This window comes from Dysidea avara, chromosome 9 (assembly GCF_963678975.1).
Source record: "Dysidea avara chromosome 9, odDysAvar1.4, whole genome shotgun sequence".
Classification (NCBI taxonomy): domain Eukaryota; kingdom Metazoa; phylum Porifera; class Demospongiae; order Dictyoceratida; family Dysideidae; genus Dysidea; species Dysidea avara.
The window spans coordinates 24,269,561-24,275,977 of NC_089280.1; positions in this window are offsets into that span (position 1 = coordinate 24,269,561).

The window sequence follows — 6,417 nt, forward strand, 5'->3', positions numbered from 1 at the left end:
GAACAGCAGCAAAATGATAATTATTTCTAGAGGTGCTTAGTACACACGAAGGTGCTGGGTGATAATTCACAGTTAGTTTGACTTTGGTTTCAGGTGAATTTGTAATAAATGCTACCTAAAATGTGCATATTTTTGTGAGCTATAAATTTTAGTGTTTAAAGTAGAGGTATGGCTCCTCCACAAGGTGTGTGCCGTGTGTGTGTGTGTGTGTGTGTGTGTGTGTGTGTGTGTGTGTGTGTGTGTGTGTGTGTGTGTGAGGGGGAGGGGGCGGGGCATTTGCCCCAAATGTCCCATCCTGGATCTGCCATTGACTGTGTTGTATGATTAGCCACAGCTAGTGGTTGTATACATGTATTGCTATCCACTTTTTAATACAATATAATGGGTATTTAGCATTAATGACAACTCCTTTTAAAGAAAAGTGTTTATTATAATTTGTAGTCAAGGTGTAGCTACATATGTAACACTGTAGACACTTGATTAATAGTTTATGTAGTGTTATGTAATAGGAATGATGTAATTATGTGTGCTGTAATGTAGCTCACGTGTAGAATGTTAGAGTAGAGTCATAAAGCTTCTTGTTTAGTGTTGTAGCTCGCTTGCTTGCTGACAGATTAGCTCACATACCGTTACACATATAAGTGTTTTCTAATCCAAAGAATGTGGTTCAGACAGCACCCAGAATTGTCTAAGGGCCACACTTTTCACATATTGTGAATGTTTGGTAGGAGATGGATTTAGCAAACTGAAGAAATTATATTTAATTGTACATGTTGTTCAATGTTAGCTGTATGATACTTTTTATCTGCCACATTGCTTGACATGCTGATTTTCCTAACCTTATCATCTGCAGATTACCTGTAATTGCCAAAATTAGTATTTCATAGACAGTGGAAATGGGGGTGCTCCAGCACCTCCAATTCATTATTGTGTAAATTCCTGAAAGGTTTCCAGAAACTGGTCAATCAAAATAAACAAGACGGATTGAGATACTCCAATAGAGCAGTCACCCCTACAGAACAATCACCCTAATAGAACAGTCAACCATGTACTAGTATTTGATTTTGATTAACTACTAAAACTACTACTGAAAGTGCCCCAAATTTAAATCTCCTGACACCTCATTTTCAAAAATTTCCTGGATCCTCAGACCCCCTAGAATTAGCATGCAGCACCTACTGCTAACAAAAATCTTAGACACTTTTAATTCTGATACCCTTCCACCTCCTATCTGTTTAATTAGCATTCTAATACCTGGTTAAAGATCTTACACAATATTTCTTCTAAACGCTTTGAACAATAGTTGTATTTATGTAACTTTTCATTAATGCTTGGATCCATGATGCATATAATTATTCACAGATTAAGATGAGACAGTTAGTGATCACTTTACTGATGATGGTGCTTTTGGGTCACTCCACTAATGGTCAGTATCCTGATTGCTTAAATTGTAGACTACTTGGTGAGTGTGACATGTACACTAATGCTATAATGTAATGAATAACTTACAGGTATAACCGGAATCTTACCACTGTCGTATACCACAATCAGATCAAATGTGTTTAATGGTACACAACCCAATAATAATGGATGTACATCAATTGATGGACAAGGGACCATTAACTGTGGAGTGGGGACTACTCTGATGGACTGTGGCCGTGGACCTTCAAGGAATCTTGACATTTCTGATGTACCAAAACATTTTGTATGGAACAGAACAGTAAACCAACAAGTGTCTGTAGTGTTCAAATTTGATCAACAAGTTGATATTAGAAGGATTGCCATAGTCTTCTGGAATTCCCCAAGTAACAATATAATAGCCCCCAATTTGATGTTATATTGGTCTAATGATGACTCTACTATGCCATCCAATCAGATTAATTTTGATACTAGTGATCCATACAACAGAGATAGTGAAGGACGAAGCAGACTAAATCTTGATATTAATGATGATGGTGGAATGAGGTTTCAGTACTTCAGAATAGTGATGAGTTTTCATGATGATAGTGAATGGATATTCTTAAATGAAGTGGTGTTTTGTGGTGAGCGCCTCTGAGACCATTGTATGTATATATCAGTAATGTATTGTTGTTTATAGGGATTCCAGCTCCTTATCATTTAACTCATCCACCAATGGATGGCTACACACAAGTAGTCCCTCCTACCACATCATTGACTACTTTAACATGTTCACTAAATGACACCATCCCACCTAGTGTGGAGGTCACATGGTTCCACAATGATAGTATCATTATTATACCTGGTATAGTAACACAAACTGGTAGTACTACAACATTACTATTGCAAAACCTTCAATCATCTAGTGTGGCGGGTACATATCAGTGTGTGTTTAATGATAGTATTAATGGATGGACATTGAAGCGGAGTACTGTGTTACTGATTACAGGTGAGTTGCAGGAGTACAACAAATTACAATGTATAATTATGTACCATGTGTATTGTGGTCATGGTGCATGGAAAATGTAGTTTATTGAATCACTTCTTGTCAAATTATAATATGCAACTTTAAATTTGTGTTACAGATATACAAATCACTCAGCCACCTAGTGAAATTATAACTTTTAATGCTGCAACAAGTTCTGTTCAACTGGTGTGTTCACTGGATCCCATCATCCCATCAACCACAACTGTCATGTGGCTGAAAGTTAATCTTTTTGTACCAACACCTCCCAACAGAGTACTAGAGACTAATGATACCACAACAGTGATAACAATAATTGATCCTCAATTATCAGATGAAGGACGTTATCAGTGTTTATTTACTGATACTACTGGACTGATACTTCAAAGGATCATTACATTAGGTTAGTGTACATAGTTCAGTAATTTTGCATATTACAGGACTGTAAGTGGAGCAGAAAATGAAACTCCAGCATGATTGTACTTTAAAAACTGGTTTGTAGGTGTTACAAGTTATAGAAAAAGAGAAGTATTACATGTATATTATACTATCACAACTTATATGCAATAATGTACTAGTAGCTTTCTGTTATAATCAATCTTGTAACTGCATTCAATAAAGGAGTAAGAATAGTTTGATTGCTGCATATCACTCTAATACCACAGTTGTCTGTGATATGAAATGTTTCTAAACAGTTTAGTTATTTATTTTCTTTTCTCAGCTTTTAACTTTTGTGTCTGTTCTATAACTTAGTATAATATATGAATGTACATGCAGTCACACAGATGTAAGTACAGGTACAATGCTACAATCCCTCGTAGATAATTTATGCTCTTTATACTGTACATGATATAGTTGTAATGCAATGGTGTGGGGTTTGCCTGATATGTGCACCAGATACCCAAGGGCACATAGCACTCGAGGACAGGGGTGTACATATCAGGCAAATCCTGAACACGTCCGCGTTGCCAACTTTTGTGTAACACTTCCTAGTTTACTGACTTCCATGTTATCAACCATAATGTAACTCTTTCTGGTTAGCGACTTCCTTACTACATACGATTTGCAATTTTTATTCTATACGACTGATTTTTGTTTCAAGTGTGGAATGTAAAAGTGGCACGGCCTTTGTACTGAACGATGTGATAATGGAGTAAATTGTGAAAAACTTGCCAAAGTATGTCTCTCGTAATTGAATGTGAAATCCAAGATGAATTGTGGTGGCACCGTTCACTAAAACAGGTTTTGTTGTTGAGGTATTGATGTAGAGAAACTAGAAGATGGTTGAACACGTGTTGCACCACTACTAAACAGCAGAATTGATGGTTCCAGTCTCGAGGTTGTGTTAAATATCAAAGAAAAATCATGTGAGGTGTTGTTAGTTTGTATTTTCATTCTAATGTGTACTTCACTAGTAGGTGCAATACAATTACTGAAGTGTGTGCTGTTTATTGATCAGTGAAGTCCATTTAAATGGCATACAGTGATGGTGGAACTGTAGAGTGTGTACTGTATGACTAAATAGTGTTTTGTTGGTTTGTAGTGCTTTTAAAAAATTGTATCCCACAATCGCAACTACACTATGGCTATAACGTTTTATATACAATGTGAAAAATGTACATAGTGAAGGTGGAGTGTTGCAGTGTGTCAGGTAGGCTTCTAAAGGGTTTGGAATTTCTGGGTGCATTCCTTGTTGTAGCATGGTAGAGAATGCTCCTAATGGAAAGTTGTATCCCAGCTTGACATGGTAAACAATGCACTTGATGAGTGTACATGAGTATTGTACACTGGAATTTGCCCTACTAAAAATGTTACATATACGGCTAGTTTTAATTAAGTTTTGTCATGCATTCAGGAATGCTATATAGTAAATTGTAATAAAGTCCATGTTCATTATTGACAGCTTTTGTTCCTCATTTCATTGAACCACTCACTGATAATGAAATGATCACAGTCAACTCTTCCACACCAGTTGTTAATGTGACATGTAGACTGAGTGATCCCATCTCATCCAGTGTGACAGTACAGTGGTTACACAATGGTGATGATGTTGTGTTATCTCCTCCTCGTGTTATTAATATAACATCAGTGGATACTGTTGTACTGCAGATAAGAAACTTCAGCTCATCAGATGTTGGTGTTTATCAGTGTGTGTTTACTAACACTAATCCTGTGTGGACACTGAGTAGGAATATTAACATAGATGGTGTATTTGGTAAGTAACCTAGGTTACTATAGCATGCTAATTCATTATGATTGTAATCAGATAAGATTAATTGATAATAGATAACTGGTAGTTCAACAAACTTGTGCATCAAACACAGTCTTATGAAATTAATTCCATTCTTTGTATAGCCACAAAATTTGTATCAAAAGTATATTACCACACATCGCATATCATTAGCATGGCCAATAACTAAACAGCCTGTTTAATTAATTCACATTAGCATTTTGAAATCTGGTATCTGAGAGGTATATAATGAACAAGGTTTTAAAACCATTTTACATGCATTTCTAGCAAACACATGCACTTGTCTGTTGTACCAGCATAGCAGTCTCTTATGGATGCTGTAAAACTAGACAGCTATATATGTGACCCAGTCTGAGAAAACTGGTCTTATCGCCCATGTCAGCAGATTTGATTTTTCACCCAGGAAACAAAGCTACATGAATAAACTATCTAATTCCACAATCCCAAAATCACCTAGACTTGAGTGGTCTGGTTTTGCTGGCTGCTTTTCCCAAGCCCAGTGGCGATCCATACGTGCGGTGTGGGGCCTTAATGGAGCTCTGGTTAGCCTGGGGATGACTGTATGTGGCTGTACAGCTCTGTGGTATTGAATAAGTACCTCTGCTGTGAATGTCCTTTCATTTTAGCCAATTCTGAGACCTCAATGGCCCAAAACATGGCGTAATTCATCCCTTGGCCTTCCTTTTCAATTTTTGAACACCATCTTTCCCGTCTTCCAGGCCCCCCGCCTCCCACTCATTTTGCAGCTCGCCTGATACAGTCAGCCTTGGTTTAAAAACTATCTAAAATGGCAGGAAACTTAGTTGTTGGCTACTTGCACAGTGGATGCTGTGGAAGGTAAGGAATTGATATAAAACATGTGAAAATTTGGTACACATAGCTTCAACCATTTGCGAGCTACAACACACTAAATACTTAAAACCGGTGTTTCTCGATACTTTTAAATAGGCGATAAGCCCAGTTTTCCCAGACTGGGTCACATATTTGATAGGAGGTTGTCCTGTTATCAGAAGTAAAGTTGTCACAGAGGAATGCTTAGTCTGGTAATGGTAAACCTTTGGTGAATTTGGCAAATAATTAAAACTTACCCTTCCAAATGTTTGTACATTGGAAAGGGACTCTCTTGACAGCTTGCTGTAAAAAGCTAGACTAATGGAAAATACCATCATTGAGATACCACATGAATGCTTAATATTAATACAAATCTACAGCGTACATGTGATACATTATATGGGTGAGATCAAAGGAGAAAGTGTACTTTAAAGCTCATAAAGTACACTTTAAGGCAAACAATGCTTTATTGCCAAAAAGTACTTTTTATTGTACAATTAAAGTACTCTTTGTGGGAAATAAAGCACAGTTGCCCCCGTGCCCTAGTGTAGGCTAATAGCACACGGCGCTCATGCCAGTATGACTAATCACACAAGCCGGTGAAGGCTGATAGCCTGCACCACACTGAGTGGTCAATCACCCCAGCCAATACAAGTTCTACCACTGGATTGCTTTTATAGACATACCTAAATGCTTCGATGATGGGTGGAAGAAAGTAACATCGCTGTTACGTTTGTTAATGTAAACAGACAAGTCCTGGAGATATCACAGAATACTTTACCATGTGTCACAATAGAATTGATTGTGGATTGTGACCAAAACCTACCAAAATATGCAATGAACGTTTACCTTGCCAAACTATGGTGAACTACATGTGAGATACTTTGTTAAACTAGTTTGTGTACATTCAGGC